Source organism: Electrophorus electricus, chromosome 3, assembly GCF_013358815.1.
Source record: "Electrophorus electricus isolate fEleEle1 chromosome 3, fEleEle1.pri, whole genome shotgun sequence".
In the NCBI taxonomy this organism is placed as follows: Eukaryota; Metazoa; Chordata; class Actinopteri; order Gymnotiformes; family Gymnotidae; genus Electrophorus; species Electrophorus electricus.
Window position 1 is genome coordinate 5,029,259 of NC_049537.1, and position 19,637 is coordinate 5,048,895.

Consider the following 19,637-nt stretch of genomic DNA (forward strand, 5'->3'; position numbering starts at 1 on the left):
GACACAGAACAGCCCAGTGGAGCAGCGCTGGCTCATCAGCAGATTGCCTCTGAGAACTGAGTGCAATTCCGCACAGGCACAACCACAGCACGCCGCTGTAGCCGTGCCAACCACATCTGAACGCCACGCTCCCACAGCATAGCTAACCTGACGCACGAACGGGAGGCCAAATGAATTGCTAAAACTCAATTTAACATGGCTCACTGAGAGAGTTTATTTTATCTCTTGGGCTGCGTGGCGGATATGGCTCCAAATTTGGCAAGTGCAAGGAATATGACAGTCAAAATGGCTGCCAGCATTCTGAAACAGTCCGTGGTACATTTAGATGGAATGTGATTGGTTAATGAATGGATCGTTTGCAGTGAATTGCTGAAGGAAAGCAGAGTGCACAAAGCCTAAGTACCGAAATGACAAAAACAAAAAGCAAATTCCTGAGTTCCGTTTAATATTTCTGTCCAGTTATATTAAGTGCAGCACATATTCCCACTCCTGTGCTGGTTTCAGTGCCAAACCACGTAAAATAGAGAGAGAGGGAGAGAGAGAGAATGACAGAGAGAGAGAGATGTCCTGGCCAGGAACATCGGATATGGTTAAAAGATCCCTTTAAAAACAGAAAAGAAACTTGCCATTCAGCACATTCATAAGTGAATAAAGTTTAAAAACATAACAATGAAGGCAAAGCTCCTACCACATGAAAAGAGCACGCTATATGCAGCGCCGGTACGCGGCTACACGTGCCCGCCCTGCACGCAGGCAGTCGGAGCAGTGGCAGCTGCAGCTCGCGGGAACTTCCCGCCACACAGCGCCATCCCTGAGCCGTCCGCACCAGAGAAAGTCTGGCTGAGGTTAGGAGCTCTTAAAGTTTTACAAGCTGACATTATCCCCTGGTGCTTACAGGGTACTGCCGCGTGGAAAGGCACATGGCAGCGGGATTACACTCTTCGTCGCGCTTGGTCTAACACTGCCCAATCTCGCGAGCGGAGGTCTGCTTCGAGGGCGTGGAGCCCACGGGCTTTTCCTGCAGCTCGGTGACGAAGTCAAGAAGTTAAATGTGCAGTTTATTTTTATCTAGAACGTACTGCGCCGCAGTAAATATGTCTGGAATAGTAACAGCATGATGTAATGGCTTCTGAGAAACAGTGCACATGAGCGCCTGGATATATTTGCTGGGTATCATGTTTGTGATACTGCAGCACGTGTTCACTGGAATACGGGTGCATTGTACTGATTTCATACCAGCATGGTATTTTGAGTTGTGCTCATTGTGCGGGGTGCTTGCATTACCGTCTCTCGTTGAAGCCTGGGTGCCGATATAAGCTGTTTGGTCAATAATGCGAATGTGCTCTATCTCAGCCACACCGCATGGAAGCTACCCCGTCATGTGAATGGCCTGGGGCCAGTGGAGCTGTTTCTGAGATTTTTACTTCTCATTTCATTCTCGGTAACGTTATAGTATGACTGCATGTGTGGGTCTTAAACAGCTTCCCACTCAAATGAGGATGCCCACTTCTCCAGACCAGATTTTTTTTATCTAAATAATTTTACCCAATCACAGGCTTTTGTGAACCCACGATTTCCTCTGCATGCAGTTCTGAGCACAGCTTGCACATGCTAATGTATGGCTGGCTCTTACTCACTTTGCTTAATGATGCGTGCATCATATTCAAAATGACAACAGACAGTTACAGCACATGGACGTTCAGAGTGCTGAGAACGTAGCGTGACAAATCAGGAGCTTCTGCCACAAGGTGAACTGCTTGAATAGAGCCATGTGAACCAAAATGAAGTGAACTTGTGGTGCAGGGAGGCCAACTCTGCTCACACTGTGAAGCAGATCAACACGAAAGCCCCAATCACCTCTTTAGTTTCACACTTGCCCTGACTTTAACAAGACAAGCCTCGAATGTGTGTATCTGTGTGTGAATCTAAATCGAATCAATTTCTTCATAAGCTTATCATAAAAAAATCTTCATAAGCTTAACATAATCACAAAGCCCATCACCCCGCCACAACATTCAATTGGTACATTCACAGGTACCCTACCACGCTTCTCTGGAAGTTTACAAAAAAACATTAAAAAGCTGTTTTAAACTGCTCATATTTAGACTCCATTAATCTTACAAACTGACCATATGCTATTCCCTACATTACAGTAAATCTGATGAATGATTCCAGTATCGAATCATCTTTCAACGAAACGATATGAACCTTCTCAATGTGCTTGCAGAACCCACATAAGTCTGGGTCTGCAGATGCCGTTCCTGCTGGCTGTATGAACGCAGGAGACCCCCATCTGCTGCCACTGGTGCACTACCTGTCCCCACTGAGCCGTTCTGCACCTCTGACCGATGACTGCAGACAGAGAAAGGTGTTGGGTAAAGAGAAGTGACACCGGCCTCGGTGTGCAATGCAAAGACTGAAGAAAATCTGAAGGTGAACTCTGTGCGAGTGTGCACGTGCGTGCGTGCGAGTGTGTTGATTCTAACCAGGCCTGTTCTCAGCGAATGGCTTAATGAGGCAGGAAGTGGCCTAGAGCAAGCGGAGCGGGTCCAGTGGTGTGGTGGGCGGAGCCTCGTCCCAGTAGCCCACACAGCGAGCTGTGGAGGGCAGCAGCAGCCAGAGCTGAGGTAAGCGACAGCCACACGTCCTTACGCATAATGACTGCAGAGTGATCGAGGCTCATGCACAATGAACAGCCGTAAGTATATCGTCCTGATGCCTTCGTGGGCATCTACGGTAAGATCGACTTTAAAAAACAAAACAAAACAAAACATCACGCTAGTACTTAATATGCTATAAACAGTACGGTCAGTGAAGGAAATTAGTTCAGTTTTCTGCTCTTGACATTTTTCATGTGCATTTTTATTAGCTGCCATCTATGAGAAGGGAGGTGTGTGCAAAACTAGAGATTTTGCAGAGGATCTGAGTTCTGTGTGTGTGTGTGTGTGTGTGTGTGTGTCACTTCATGTGTGGCTTTGCATGTTTATGTGCTGAAGCAATTTTTGTGCTTTAGAATTTGTGATGTAGACTCGACTCTATCTATGTTCATCAAGGTCTTTGCATTTTTGCAATGAAGCAGCATACCTGTGTGTGTGTGTGTGTGTGTGTGTGGTGGGTGTGTGCACATTCTACGTCAGTTGCTGTACTGACGACTGACTCAAAGATTACCAGTTCCAGCTTGGCCCATAATCACAGTAATCGAATAATGATGGCGGGATAAGGGAAGAACTGCTCTACAGAAAACGCCCGCTGGCCTCCGGCTCCCATAAATCTCGGCATGCTCACTGGGTGTGGTGTCCAGGAGTGTGCGGGGTAGGGAATGAATGTCAAACATGATATGCTAACAGCTGTAAAGCTGCCTACGCTCTGAGACGGCTGCGCCGATCTGCATCTGACTAATGATCCCCGGCTAGCTTCCCGCAGTCGCAATGTGGAATTTATTTTGAAGAGCCGCTGCAACGTCGTGGGTTTTTGCGGAAATGTCAATAAACAGCAGATAGAAAAAGAAGAGCTCAAACGCGCAACAATTTGCTAGACTGACTCCTCAGCAACAACCCGGAGCTAGCATGTACCTGGCAAGCCCATCACGGATGTCAACAGTACGCAGAGAAGAGAGGAACACTAACCAAACCAATAATGAACAGCCTGACCCACAGGTAAACTCTGGTTTGCAAAATAAAAGGATGCTAATCTCATGTGGAGGACACCCAAGCTGTGTTCAATTAGGGCCAATCAAACTGCGGTAAACGGAGGAGCCTGGCTGGACAGCACCTGGCGTAACTGTGATCAGCTGAAATGACCACAGAGCTGGCAAAAAAAAAAGGGCGTGCAGGTTGCCGTGGCAACCGGGACCTCACAGCGCTCCATCAATCAGAGAGGTATTTATGAGGGCCCTTACTGAGACTTACTGCTCACTCTGGACTCATCAGCGGGATTTGTGGAATACCTACACTATCTCTTCCATATTCCACCTTATTATTAACAGTTTTCTCTCTGTATCCTACGTACTCTCCCTTTACATGTTACTTTCTCCCTTTTATATCTCCCTTCACTGCATATATTACAAAAAAACACTTTAAAACAGAAGTCTCGGCTGCTCCTGCTGTCTCTGATTATCTTCGTTTTGTTTAGCTAGGTAACATACACCAATGCTCTTCACCTCGCACCACCACTCCTGAACCTCACACCATTACTCCTGAACCTCACACCATTACTCCTCACCGTTGCACCATTGCTCTGGAAGCCCCCCTAAATCCAGTTCTTTTCTCCTGCTCGTTAAATGAATCCCCCAGAAGCCAATTTCCCAAGGCTCAACAAATTCTTACTTGTCTTACATCGACTTATTTAACCCCCATAGGTAATTACGTAACTGTGCTACAATGCAAATAAATCTTCACAACTGTTTAGAAATACACCAAAGCACAAAAGGTTTACAACCATGTCACACATTCTCTGGCACTCTTACTTTTTATTAATTACATTAGACCATGTTCACAGATTGTGCACATTAAACATGTCAAAGGTATAATTAATAACCCTTAAACATTCAGCTACAACACATTTTTTTTAATCACAGATGAATGCTGTAAGCCCCAACAGGTTTCCCAAAGGCAAAACCGTAATCCCCAACCAAAGTGGATGGATAACACATCTGAATCCAATCCAGTAACAACAGTACCTTAGATCCATCCGCAACACTTAAAATCAACGTTTAATAAACACACTGGTTTGTAACAGGGACCATTATAGTTGATAAATTTGGCTCCGTTAAGTGTGATGGTTGAAGTATAAGGTTAAAAATATTTGATTTTATAAAATGGAAAGACTCACGGTCTGTTCAAACAGACCTGCAAATCTGAATGCGATAATGTTCAACTTTTTTATTTATTTATTTATTTATTTTTAATAGATGTAACCAATGCGTTAGCAGTAAACTCACAAGTCACTCTGTATGTAGGGGTATGTTGGCAGGTGCAATAACTCTGTCAGCTCAGGTGATGGGATAAGGGCTTTGGTAACATGAGTAGTGAGAATAATTAGTCAAACATTAGCTGACATGACAGGAGATTGACCAAACAACACCATTTTGACATTATACCCGTCATCTGATACAAGGTGTGACTGTGTAGGTATGGAAAGCCAGAAAGAGACAGAAAGATACAATGTTCTGAAAACTGGAATGTTCTGATAACTGCATTAACAAGCACACACACTCACACACTACCACACACACACACACACACACACACACACACTCACACACTACCACACACACACACACACACACACACACACACACTCACAACCACACACACACACACACACACACACACACGCTCACACACACACACACATACTCACACTCACACACACACACACACACACACACACACACACATATATATATATATATAGAATGTACTGGTAATACAACTTCATTTTAGAGTGGTAATTGGTATTCTTGCTATCAGTCAACATGAACAAGTGGGAACGAGCAAAAGTTTCTACTGTTATATCAATCATCTGAAGTACCCGTATATTGTACCATTGAAAGCTGAGCTGCATGAGAATATCTGGTATTAATGAATGCTAAGCTTTAAAAACCGAGACATTCTTCATAGAGGATCTTCTGGACATCAGCCCAGCTCCAAGGCTGGAACAAAGGACTTAAGGGATTGCATAGATTTTGTTACGTTTTGAGTGAAGGATCACCTACTTGAGTGAAGGAGCCAATCTCCCTCAGACCCATCCAGTTATTTATGATTAGAAGTACACACAATACATATACATATGACTTGTGGATACGAAATGTGGAGCTGGTCTTCAGCTGGTTTTTTCAAACATGAAAAGCAGCTAAACATGCAGAGGCACCGCTGGGAAACCCAACGTAATATGCGCTTACCTTTAAGATGGACCCAGTGGACCACCCACACAGGTACATGCAAAATAAAGAAAGAAACACTCAAAAGTTAACACTACTGACTTTCAGGTATTCCTAGATTAGACACAGATCCACCCTAAAAACATGACCAAACCTGCTCTGACCCTGTTTTATTAAATAAGACATATTTTATGCACCGTTTCCCTCTTGATCATACATAGCCCTACCCACCCAACCTGATCTATCTCCAACGAAGCTAACTATCTTTACCAGCTAATCGCAGCCTACAGACTGTCATTAACTGGATCAGATGCGTTCGATTTGGCTTTGACTCTGCAGAAAGGCACATGCTAGGCAGAAGGGAAGGAGACCACTGGTGAAGGACCATTACAGGGAAGACAAGCAGCTGTAATTGTGGAAACTATCTATGAGAAAACCCGGAAAATCGTGGAAACTATCTATGAGAAAACCAACAGCAGTATTGTCGGAGGCAGAATTGGCAACTGAGAGGCTTATGGTAGCACAGCAGAGATCTTATGGGCTATAACGGAACTGGCACAGCCCAAAGGGTCTTTCGGTGTAAGGCTTTGCATAGCTTGATAAATGGTTAGAAGAATCCGAAAGAGAGCAACCCAATGCCTCATAAAACTGGACATATGAAATTAGCTAATACAAGTCCAGCGCACAGCTGTCAGTAGAAACGATTCTTCAATGGCCTGTCAGACTTGAAGACTGCAAGGATGACAAGCACTATGGGCTCCACTTCCACACACACATACACACTCCCACCAGTAAGCACCAGTGAGAAATGTCATGCCAACCCCAGTATCAATATCTGACTGTCTATATTTTTGTCCTTGTGAGGTCTTTACCAAAGTATTTTGGCTTTATTACACTTAAGCAAAGGAAATCTGATACTCTGTCTTTCCTATGAAAATAAACCTTATAGATCCAACTTTCTAAACACATATTAACTTAATACAAGGTGTAAAGAAACACATAAGCTTGTTAGATTGTTAGATGTTGGTTTGTTGTTCTTCTTCCTTAAAAAAAGATCTTTATTTGTTGTTTATGTTGGCTTTTTATTAAGTATACTTATGCAATGCATTATATAAATAGTGGTGGCCAAACTGTATTTACAGTAAAAAAAAAGAAAATCCTCCCCCTTCTACTCCCCCTTCTAGTTTAAGTGCTGTTCTAAATTGCTTACAGACTGGCTAAAATGCTCCATGCCAAGTTGGGATGGCGTAGCTCTGGCTGTGTGCTTGCCGTGGGAAGGCGAGAGGCCTTGTACCACTGTCTCCCCGCATGCCAAGACCTGACGAAAGAAAAACAAGTAAAGCGCTTCACTTAATCTAATAAGAAGACAGACCTATGAGGTCATCAGCCGGGGACGAGGGATGGGCGCGCACAGTCACCCACTGTCACGCACGGTCTCGTCTTTCTGCAAGGACGCTCCAGGCGTGGTGCCCCTGCTGCTTCCAAAGTTTTTCTTTAGTCTCGATCCAGGTCTGCTTACTCCGACAGCTCAGCCTTCTGAACGGTGGAGTTCTTAGCAGCGGACGAAGAAGTCCTCAAATCATACGCTAGTTTAAAAAATTGCTTTTGAATAAATTGCGAGTGACATCAATTTATTCAGGTGAAGCAAGTCTGTAGATGTAACAAGAATTACGCAGGTTTGATGGGTGAATGAATGCGTATATGTGTTATCTAAAACCATCTTCTTCGAGAGACAGGCCCAGACAAGGGTAAAAGGCCTGGCTGGTCTGTGCTTGGAGCTTTGCCCTCAGTAACATGTTTGCTTATTGCCTGGAGCCTGACAGTCACCCCCCACCACTCACGTGCATCTCAGCCCTGCACTGCTGGTGCGTGATCTGTCTGAAATGTGTAAAACAGGATTTTGGCCTTCAGTAATTTAACACGAGCAAAACCGCACAAAACAATCTCAGCAGCGAACATAAATAAATAAAAGCAAATCTTGGTCAAACAAGCCAAAGCAGCCACTGTTAGTCCATGTAATTTCCATACAAAAGCTCTCAAGCCTCTTGGGTCTGAGTCAGACCGACAAGCAGAAGTGGAGCTCACAGAGCACAGCTATTAAAGCTACTGAACATTTAAACCCGTCTGCTTCGTTGGGCAATCATTTTTTATTTACTGACATGAGTCCCTTGTTACCAGGAGGAACTTTTGTGCTTCATTTACCCAAACAAGATGTTCCCATTTACCTCTGTTTTCCATTGGACTACTTGTACATGCTCCACTTCTGTTTGATCAGAATAGCGCCACAACTGAAAGCGGCCTTCAAAGTGATGAAAAGTAGAGCCGCTAGTGACCGGGTTCATTGCTACCAATCTCTCTCGAAAAAGAACCATTTCCTGGCATTATTCGCATAGCTTGTCACACCCATATAGAAGCAATAAAAACACATGTGGAATGTACTTGTTTCCAATGTGCAATGTACCTTTCGTGACCAAATCTACAGACATTTAAAAGCTTTATTTTCCTATAGCATATGCTATGTAGGGCAATGACAGATATAATCAGGAACTTATCTGAACTCTTTACCTGAAGCAGGCACAGTAAGGCATATGTGGAAAGAGAGGTGATAGTGGTTAAGCATGAAAGAATCAGCTAGCGGAGATTGAAGAAAAACAGTGAGGAGGTTGGCCGTGACAGCTATTAAGATAGGATTTTTCAGATAGGTACACTGCTGTCAATATCATGACATGTTCTTCCAGAAAGCATAAAGATGGAACCTTAAAGATAACTTCACCTTTAGTGCATGCAAAGCAGGAAGAAAAGCAAACTATGGTATTCACTACCACAAGGTTTTCACTGTTAGCTTCAACAGCACCACATGAAAGCAACCCTCACAAGAATGGCCTGAACTTCCAATTAAATGAATCCGAAAGAGGAATCAAGCAGACGTAGCTGAACCGCACACCAAGAGAGTGGCAGTAGCATACCTCTCATGTCTCACATTGACAGTGAGACTCACCCATTTGGGACAGGCCTCACGGACTCACAGTCAACCAGTCAAATCACACATCACAAAAAGCTCTGCTGTGGTATCTGATATAGTCCTGTTTCTTTCTTTGACTGTATTTGATCTGCTGCTGTGCATAGCAAATTATATAGCAAATAAAAGCTGAAACCTGTATGACTGAACCTTCCCTCTGCATTACTGTGATAAGCAAATGAGAAACGCTAATGGTTAGATTACCACCCTGTCCTGAGTGGTATGCCATAGCATTTTTACATCAGTTGCAAAGGTTATCAACTAAATCAATAGTTATCAGGAAAGCTACTCTTCAGTTCTGCAAACAGTTAATGCTACTGTTCAGCTTGTTTGCTATGGATCAGGCTATATGTTCATACTGATGGCAGATGAGGGACAGATGAGGGACAGATGACAGACAGATGAGATAATGATCAAAATCCATCTCTTATTGGCTTTTATTTATGCTGCGGCAGGCTTGCCTTGAGACAAATCTGAGACAAACCAGAGGCGCTTTTTCCTAGCAGACACTGTCAACTAGCAGCTAATTCAAACGACTCACAGCGCGCTGATCTGTGAACCTTGGTGCAGATTAATACTATGAAGAACTGCAGGCCTTTCCGAGGGGAGACTATTGTTTGACAAAAAGGTTGTGAGGTCTGACAATCAAAGAACAGAGGGTGTCAGACAGGAATCCGGCACACATGCCGGACTGTGCGCGCACGTGTGCACTTCTGAATGCAGCACTATGGAAGTTGGTGACTAGAGGCTTGTCTTTCTGCCTCTTGCTACTCCAAAACATCTGCTGCACTCATCCCTCCTCTGAAACAGAGGCACATTATATATCTAGCGCTTATCAGTCTATCAGAGAGGAGAGTAACAGTCCGGGCATAAAAGGATGCCTTCTCCTTCCGCTGCACACAAACATGCCTGGGATTCTTGCACGCTGGCTCTTTTATCAGGCTTGAACGGGGTTTATAGTGTGGGCTCTGTAAACCTACACGCTCATAAAGAATTACTCATAAACACCCAGCAGCACCTGAAGGTACCCTTCTGCCTGTTGGGACAGAAGAACACACACACGCACACACACGCACACCAACAGAGTATTAATGCAGGCAGGTATGAGTGCACGTGCACACTTTAATATACTAATGGAAAATCTGTGAATATTATGTTGCACTTTTATATTATGCATCTAAACGTTATGCTTTATCTTGTGGAGTCCCTCAAGGTTCAATCCTGGTATCGGCATTGATCTGCATGCTTCCATTGCTATGCAGATGGTAAACAGCTGGATATGTCCCTAGCAACCAACCCTCAAAGGTCTATCTGCTCCTTGTTTGCTTGTCTACAGGACATCAAATCCTCGATGTGCCACAAATGTCTACAGCTAAACAAAGACAACACCGAATTCCTTGTTATCTGAAATGGCAAACTGAGAAATGTTGCACTGACACGCTTAAGAGTCCCTGTCTATAAAGGCTAAAAACTGTCAAAAACCTGATTGTTACCTTTCCCAGCAACCTTAGATTTAAGATTCATTTATCACAAGTAATCTTTGCAAAAAATATTCTGTCACATGATAAATAGATCCAAGGTCCATGACATTCTCTCAACAGATAACAGTGAAAATCATATCCATGCTTTTTTGTCATCTTTCTTCACACTCTTTCTATGAAACAACTTCATTCCTAGCCTGCAGAGAGTGAAAGATGGTGTAGTAAGAATTTTGCCATGCAGAATAAGGGAGTATTTCACATGCTCTCAGACATTTGCACTGGCCACACACAGCATTAAGAATTGTTGTTAAGATATTCTTAGTCTTCAAATGCTTTCATGTTCTCATTCTTGACAATATAGTCACTTTTCCTAGAAGGGATAAGACCTATCTGTTCATCTTTTAATTAACCATGGGCGTCTGCACTTTCTGCTGCTTGATTATATTCTTTTATTTCGTATTATTATATGTTTTATTTTTAGCTTAATTTACTTAATTTCGTTGTATCTCTTCTCTGTAAAGCACTTTGTAAACCTTGTTTAGAAAAGTGCAATATAATAAACCTTACTGATGTATTACTATTGCACTGTAAGCCCCACCAAACCGCCCAAATACACATTATAGCTTAAATGACCAGTTTTCTAGAGAGAGATAAGGTCCGTCAGCGACTGAGATGAAAACTGGAGTTTGGGGGGGGGGGGGGGGGGGGGCACCATGTTAATATTAACAGAAGCACAATAAAGAAAATGAAATAAAACAAAGACAACGTCCTACGTATGTGGCTAATACGCTGTGCGGGTGCTTAGGTCTCTTACAAAGGTCAGTAGTGAGAAGCATTGCTAGGCATGTCATCACGATGTGTTGATTTAATTGAGATTCAGTAGTAGTGGAATGGATTGGAGTACCGATGAAGGGCGAGTGCAGTGGTTTCCGGTCTCATCCCTGGAGAACGCCTGTCCCGCTTACAGCATTCAACAAATCCAGGGTGTGAGCTGGATCAGGCTGATTAGAGACAGGAGAACACGGCCCCGTAGGAAGCGTGTGGGCCTTCTGAAGAAGAGCACTCTAAACTGCAATAGTTTAAGCAGTAGGACTATGATGAGTAGGGAGAGATAGAGCCAGTTCTCTGCAAGTAAGTCCCCGGGACACTTATGTAGTTCTTTGAAGCCTCCTCTATCACTCTCATTACCTGTCAGTGTTGCCTTTTTCTTTAAGTGTGTGTGTGTGTGTGTGTGTGTGTGTGTGTGTGTGTGTGTGTGTGTGTGTGTGTGTGTGTGTGTGTGTGTGTGCTAGAGTCTCTCCATCATCAAGCCATCGCAAATCACCCACGAGGCCATATGGGGCGGACGGCTTGGGGGAGGCTCAGGGGCAGGTTTCCGTGACTCTGTCCAGGGGTCACTCACTCCTGGCCCTATGAAGTTGGCCTCTGGGGTCAGTGAGGTCAGAAGGTCAGAAGGGTGACCGAGCTGCAGTGGCTGATCAGTGGCCTCCCTGTTCCCATAGTCGGGACATCCGTTTCCTCTCCTCCTATCCCTGCATCTGTTTTCGGCTTCAGGGTGCATTGCTGTTCATATGCTACTATTCATCAGACCTCATCACTAAAATGAGAAAAGAATAATGGCAAAAAAACAGGCGTTCAGTATAGCCACAGAAACGCGCTGCTCGACAGGACTGGGATGATGTTTTTGAAATGATGGGAATAGGTAGGACAAGCATTATCCCAAGTCACATTACACATTGCTTCATATTACAATACAAGTAAAGTGATTGCCATTTTGGACACACGATACTAATGCTGGGTTTCATACGAATGAGAGGGTCAGTATTGCTGAATATAACCAGAGCTGCTGCTTTGAAATGGAAATGAAATGTAAAGCAAATTAATGCTTTCAAACAACATTTTAATTGATTGGCTCCGAAGTTGGAATCAGAGCCCACACACACAGAAACATAAAACAGGAATGGACATCTCTCTCTCTCACCCTGACACACACCACACAAAGAGCTTTGGATACTGTTGCTCCCATTAGCAGTTCAGGAACATCTGCTATTGTGTATGCGTTCTGTCTGCTTCTGATCCTACCTTTGAAGTTCCAGTAAGAGTATGTGAGCATGTATTTGTATTTGTGTGTGTGTGTGTGTGTGTGTGTGTGTGTGTGTGTGTGTGTGTGTGTGTGTGTGTGTGTGTGTGTGTGTATGTGTGTGTGTGTGTGTGTGTGTGTGTGTGTGTGTGTGTGTGTGTGTGTGTATAGAGTGGGCTTGCTGGGTTTTGATTATACTGTTTCATCTACCCTAAAAACCAACAGATACATGCATGGAACTTCAGTACGTGATCAGAATGGCAATAAATCAAATTGCCAAAACATTCCTGCACCGTTTGTGGCCTAGCTTGTTTATGGCCATCACTGGAGTGTACAGAAACAGTGTTCATCTCAGGTTTCAGTGTCTGGAGGTATAAAGGTGAAACACTCCTCTGTAATTTACATATATTGCAGGCAGCAGGTAACCTGCACTGGACAAATGGACTAAGTGTGATTGATAAAATTTGTGAACTTTTTTAAATAGTGGATCCTAGCTATGCAACAGGGTACTATGCCTATAGGTTAGAAGATCAGGTCACATTATCCAAATCTGAGCTTTAAACACTGCCAGGCTACCTGATCTACTGACGACTATGAGACAGCAGTGCAAACTCTTCCTTCATCCATGCAGAAGGTTGTCTGCAGCGGGGCAGGTCAAGCTTGGGGGAAACACAGTTTAGTGTGTTCTCGACTGTAACACCTCATTAAACTCTTTATGATTCGCCTGATTATGGACCCATGTGTAAGCTGAATTGGGCATGTTTAGGTAGATGAACAGTGCAGTACCATGCTCCTGGAAATCCCAGGCTGAAATGAGGCAACCCTGTCCAAACGGGCCTTTAAGAAAATCAGACACAGCCACTTACTCTCTTCCCCCCACCGTTACTCCTTAAAATGAAACAGCAACAATCCGCTGCTTGACTGAATAGCTGGTCCTTTCGTTCCCCCCTCTGTAGTATGTTTTGGGTTCTTTTGCAGGGGGGTTGAAACACAGAGTTAGGGACATTAATCACGCACCCACAGGAGGTCACAAGCAGTTCACGGATCAGTGCTAAGCAAGTGAGCGGAGGAACAAGACCCAGTGAGCCAGCACAGATAGGCTGCACCACTAAACCCCAAGCCCCCCTGAGTGGGGTTTACCAAGGAATCCTGCCCTGGTCCGGCCCTAAAACATGGCCCAGGTGGGACACATAGCAAGGGAACAGTTCCACAGGAAACCAGTTAGTCTCTGGTGGCAGTCTGCAGGAAGCAAGCATGAGAAAGTCTAAGTTACATGTCTGGCAACCATCTTGGCCTTTCACACTCTCCATTTTTAAGCTGGTAATAATACTGAGACATATGATTTGGTGTTTAAGCACAATATGCCTGTAAATCAGTTTCAAAGGGTGTGTCAGGGTGTCTGCGTAAGTGTATGCCAGTGCATGAACATGTGAGTGAGTTATCGTGAAGCCCACTAAACAAAAAAAAAAAACATGATTTATGTCTGGATTTCCAGAGAAGCGGAAATTGATTGTTTATATCACGAATATAGAATCAAATGAAACAGTTTACTTCAAATAAAAGGAAGGCATTCCGGGACATGGTACACACATGCATATCACTACACTATAAAAAATGTTGCTACTGTGATCTACTCTAAACAGCATGGAAACCTTTAATACCAGTGAATGTTTATACATGACATGCACACACAAACAAACACAGAAACACATAGGATCAAGCTTAGTGACTTTAAGTGACGGTCATAGTAAAAAAAAAAAGGTCTGGGGGATTTCTAAACAGGCTCTGATAAATGGTCATGATAAATGAGCAGCACCCTCTACACTCACACACTCATACACACTCACTCACTCCCTCACACACCCACACACACACACACACACACACACACTCACTCTCTCTCTCTCTCGCTCTCTCTCTCTCTCTCACACACACACACACAAACACACACATGCACACACTCAGCCATATGGCCTCAGCTCTGGATTATATTAAATTCAACACTCAGCTCTGTGCAACTAAAATAAGAATGCTTGAAAGGGAGTCTGGAAGATTATCTAAAACCATTCTGGCCATACAGGTCAGTTGTAGCAGTCTGAAAATACTTTTTGCAATGATAAATTGGTAGTGTTTCTGCATATTCATAAACTGTTTTTGTTCTTCACTTAGACAAAAGTGAGAAGTCCACTTACTTAACAGAACAAGGACAGAAAGAGACAGGATATGGAGCATAGAAAAACAAAAATAAGACAAAATAAGCAGCCAAAGTGCAGGAGGAGACACCGGAGCATTTTCACTAATACAGGTGTGTGTAGGAGGGTTAGGGGTTTCCAGACTACAAGGTAAGTACCTTAACCACTGAGCTACCACAGCCCCACCCAGATGGACATGGCCATGTTTAGAACAGATTTAGTACAGAATCCTTGGAAATATCCAGATTGTTTCGGAATGTGAAGAAGAATCACGGGAAAATGACTTATTGCTCCTTTAATGAGCTTGAAGCTTGAACTACAGATTGAACATAAAAGAAATAGTAAATGTATAAATATTAGCAATTTAATTCGCATATTTTTTGTGTAATATTAATGCAAACAAGATAAAAGTAAACTGCAAGAAGAATGTGTTGATGCAACATGTTTTTGAGGGAAGATATTTCATTTCACCTCATCACTGTTTCAGTGACTAGCGTTCTTTTATTTTCCTAATTTAAAACCCATCCGATCTCTCTTCATAACAAAGGTGGTTGGACAATTTTAGAGTTTTCCTCAGATAATATGCCCTACTTGTGTTAATAGCGTAGCAATGGAAGTTTGACATTTGGGAGTCCTTTCATAACTGAGATGTTATGATAACAGGGTGCGTGTCATGCTGTTACAGTGGCATTCATGAGGCAGCACATTTCCATACAAAACACTACAATCTTTGCATTTTTTTCTCCCACCAAGCCATGTGGGTGATTATCGTGTCAGACATCTGCATTATGTCATTCACGATCTACATCTGATTATATCGCCATAGCACCCAGGTCTAATAGATCCTTTAGTATTTGAGTCATCCACACGATCTTAATTTGCATTTAGTTTTTCTGCTAACTAAGCACAAGCACTGCAGTCTGTATATGTGTCCAACGACAGTAAAAATATTATAATTCTAATTAGAATTCTCTGGGACTTCATTATGGCAACTGTTACCAAAAGAAATGGTTTTACAATATCAAATGATAGATGTAGAATAATGAGTTAAACTTAAGTTAAAAGTCTCATTAAGAAATCAATAAACATCTATATCAGAGGTACAAGAAAACAATATGTAAAACTGTTTAATTCAGCAGCTAAGAGGTATTCATTTCATCACCAATGCCACCACTCATGAGAGAGTGAGCAGAAGCACATGCACACTGGTTAGATACTCCCAGTATTACCTTACGTTCACATTCACACCTCTTAAATAGACCCTGCAGTGTTAAGACATTTCTCTCATCTTCAAAGTGGACTTGTCATTGTGCTGGCATTAGCAAAATTCTAGATGTCTCTAATGGACTGTGTGCAGTGCGCATACTTATACACACACACACACACACACACACACACACACACACACACATGCTAGACTGTGTTTTAATCATTTCTATTAACTATTTTTCAAATCTTCACTCTGCTAACAGGCTGTGTGTTAAAGGAGTTAGGCTGGTTAATGTCCTGGCCAGGACCCTGGTGCACATTAGCCCACACTTGCAATAGCCTGTGACAGAGACAGAGGAGAGTGGGTCAGTATCCAGGTACAAGGTTCTGACCTGACCACAAAGACCCAGAAACTGTGCTCTGAAGATGTCTGTGATGACCACTTTTCTTTCAGGATTTGCTCAGGAATTTTGTCCCTCCTTTGTACTCACACACCCAAAACCAATTTTTTAAATCTGTCATGGCTTAATGAGTTTTTAATTCCTAAGCTGCATCGTCGGGGTGGAACCAATTGGCGCAAATAATGTTTCGTCATTCTCTTTCTGACTTCAAAGAGCAGCTCGCTAAACTGTTCTTGCTCTTTCCTTCCTCGTGCCTGTGAACTCAGGGACCTCTTCATACACAACCACAACTTAAGAAATCACCCTGACACTCTGTATGAGAACTGTATGAGAACTGTTCATACATTCAGAACTGTAATTACAAAGAAATTTTCATATATATTGCTGACTGGAGGTTGTATCTTCATTAAATCAGTAATTTGATCTAATTATGAGGCTATTAAATTGCTCTCGCTCTTTCTTGTGGCTAAACATGCAATGGTTTCTAAAGTACAGTATAAAACCTGACGTGTATGGCTGTGTGATCTCTCTTTTTCTCTCTCAACATCCTCATCATTCTTTCAGCAGATATAGTACTTCCACTCTTCAATCAGCACAGAAAGCCAATACTATGCTCCCTTCCTCTGGCCAATCCTGCTTGACTGCTGCAAAACAAAATACCCTTTTGGGGCTCTCAACACTAGTTAGTTTGATGGATGGAGTGATGGTATCGCAGAAGAGATGAGAAGAGAGCTGGGAAGAGAGACAATTCTTCAGGAAAACAGTGTGCTTCATTTGGGGAGGTTAAGAAGAAACATGGTATGTTTGACTAGACTGGCAAACTTGACAAACTCTCACTGTATGGCTGCCGGCTAGTTCCCTAGGGCAATAAAAGATGCACATCTGCAAGCGTAGATAAAGTAAAACTCTTCACATGCATATGCACATATTCATACACACATAAAAGGCACATATATGTTGACACTAACATGCACTAACTGCATGAGAACACGCTCTCTCACACACAGACACATACACAGACAGAACCCTCTGTGTCTTGGCTGTAGAGATTTGAGTTTCACCAGAGCACATATCAGACGAGACTCTCCTTTCACCACCTAGGCCCTCTAGCTAACAAGACTCTTTGCCCGTCATCTTCAAGCTGACGACTGCCGTTTCTAAAACTAAATCTGGCCAACATTCACAGCTGCCCCATGTATGTGTCTCCTACTTTGACCACAGCTAGAGCAGCACTATCGCACACAGGGGTTAAAGGTCCGAATATGTATTTTGTGGCCTAGCACAAGTTGGTAATGACATGCAAAAAGAAAGTTAAACCCACAACTGGCCACACAAACATATCAAACTCTTATTTGTTTGCTCATGCCATCACTCACCAGAGATCCGCCTCCCCAGTAACTGTCCTTAGACGTTTTGAGTGAATTTTGAGAGCGACACCCTTTTTATTTTTTGCATTTCACACTAGGTGAAGTCGAAGAAAATTTGTCAAGAAAATGCAACTTCACAGCAAGTGTACCATCTAATAGGAAGTGAAATGCAGGACTGGAAACTAGCAATGGCTGCTTTTCACTGACATATCATGTCAGCTAACACAACAAGCTACACGAAAACATTACAAAGAATTAAATGCTCGTGGGGACTTCAAAAGGACTGTGAGCTGTCTGGAAAAACTGGTGATGGCAGAGATTCTACAAACAGGCGTAAATCGGGCAGCAGCGTACATTTAGACTCTGCTGGAATTCTGGCGCAGAGTTCCAAAACTGAGCGTAGAAGGGTGGAGCCCCAGACGACAGTCCTTGTCAACACCAGAGGTCACCAAGGCAACCACCACTGAACAACCTTGCCGTTGTTTTTAGTGAACACAAGTGACTTTCAGAGCGGTAATATGGAACCAATTAGGCTCCCTGCCATTGTTTTATTTTCCAATACCGAGCACAAATATTCTAATGATGAAGCTTCTCTTTTATGATTGTAATGAGTGTAATTAAATCAGAGAAATCTGATGCAGGAACCAGTGCCACATGCTATCTTACTTAACCCGTGGTAGTGAAGAAACCATGGAGTGGATGGTGCGGGGGGGGGGGGGGTTGTTCTGGAGAATTTTAGTCGGTGGAAAGCGTCTAGTCCTCAAAGAAATCCATTTGCTGCGTTGCTGGCAATAATATACCTTTTCTTCTCTGTCCCAGATCATGTTTAAGACAGGAATCTGCTTCTTCTCAACACTACAGTGCCGATGCGCTTGGCACCACACAGCTCTCTGCATAGCTGGACTACACTTCAATTCCTTCTGATAAATACCACAACCAAGCAAAAGCCTTGAAATTAAGTGATAATTGTTAGAGGCCTGTAAAGTCACTGCAGATATTCCATGTGCTCTTATTTGGCTTAGCTCAGAGGAGAGACAAACGTCCAGACACCTACTAAATGTAGTCTGAAATCCAATGCAAAATAAAAAGCCCCTCGCTTTCGACTGGTCGATACAAACTTTGCACAAATTACTGCACTAGAGAAAGTCAGGAGAGACATATAAACAATATAGTTAGATTAGCTTGCTTAGACAATTGTATAATTACATTTTTCAATAATAACGTGATCTTGAGAAAGACTAAACTAACAGGTAATAGTGGTCATTTATGCCCTATTAGCATATCCCTAGAATGCAGAACTTCAAAGCAGATGAAAGGCTTTATTAAACTTGGAATAAAATAAGAATAAAGTCCTTATATAACTGAATAAATGAATATAATTGAATATTTATTTAAAAACGAATATACATAAATATTTATTAATGTAAATGTAAATGTATTTTTATAGATATAGTAGCCTGTAAATAGTTAACTCTCAATAAGAGCTCAGTGTTCAGTGTCCAATGTCCACCAAATACCCAAAGGTAAGATAGATTCCTCTCATTAGAATGCTATCAATCCATCCACTTTATAATCACTTCTGCACTGAGCCTGTTATTTGCATTTTCCTGCATTTTTCTACTCATACATTATTAAGTACAAACAACAAGGCTAAACACTGTGTTCAGAAAGCTCAACTCGGGGGAAACAAGTTAATTCCACGTTCAATATAAATATATATTGTATCTACTTCAGATCATTCCATTAATCATCATTCATTTAGCACCTATTTTCACAAAATGCTATTGTGAATTCTTTTGGGCAAATATCATGAGACTTGATCTCTTGACTAAGCAGAGACTGTTGGTTGACTGGAACTGGTTGCCTGGAGTTTGCCTGTTAGCTCCTACAAAATGGAGGTTCATAAACAATCATAGGAGAACATGCTGGACAGTCAGATCAATGGCTCTTTCTTGGTCCTGAAATTTGCACCAATAAATGAAGCAATAACATACTAAATGGTTCCAT

General features: G+C 42.6%; 1 long non-coding RNA gene across 1 annotated transcript; it reads right to left on the reverse strand.

Moving 5' to 3' along the window:
• Nucleotides 1-424: 424 nt before the first annotated feature.
• Nucleotides 425-968, reverse strand: LOC118241076. The gene is made up of 2 exons (XR_004775844.1): nucleotides 689-968; nucleotides 425-601 (listed from the first exon to the last, which is right to left on the reverse strand). It is a non-coding gene; the product is annotated as an uncharacterized LOC118241076 (long non-coding RNA).
• Nucleotides 969-19,637: the final 18,669 nt, after the last annotated feature.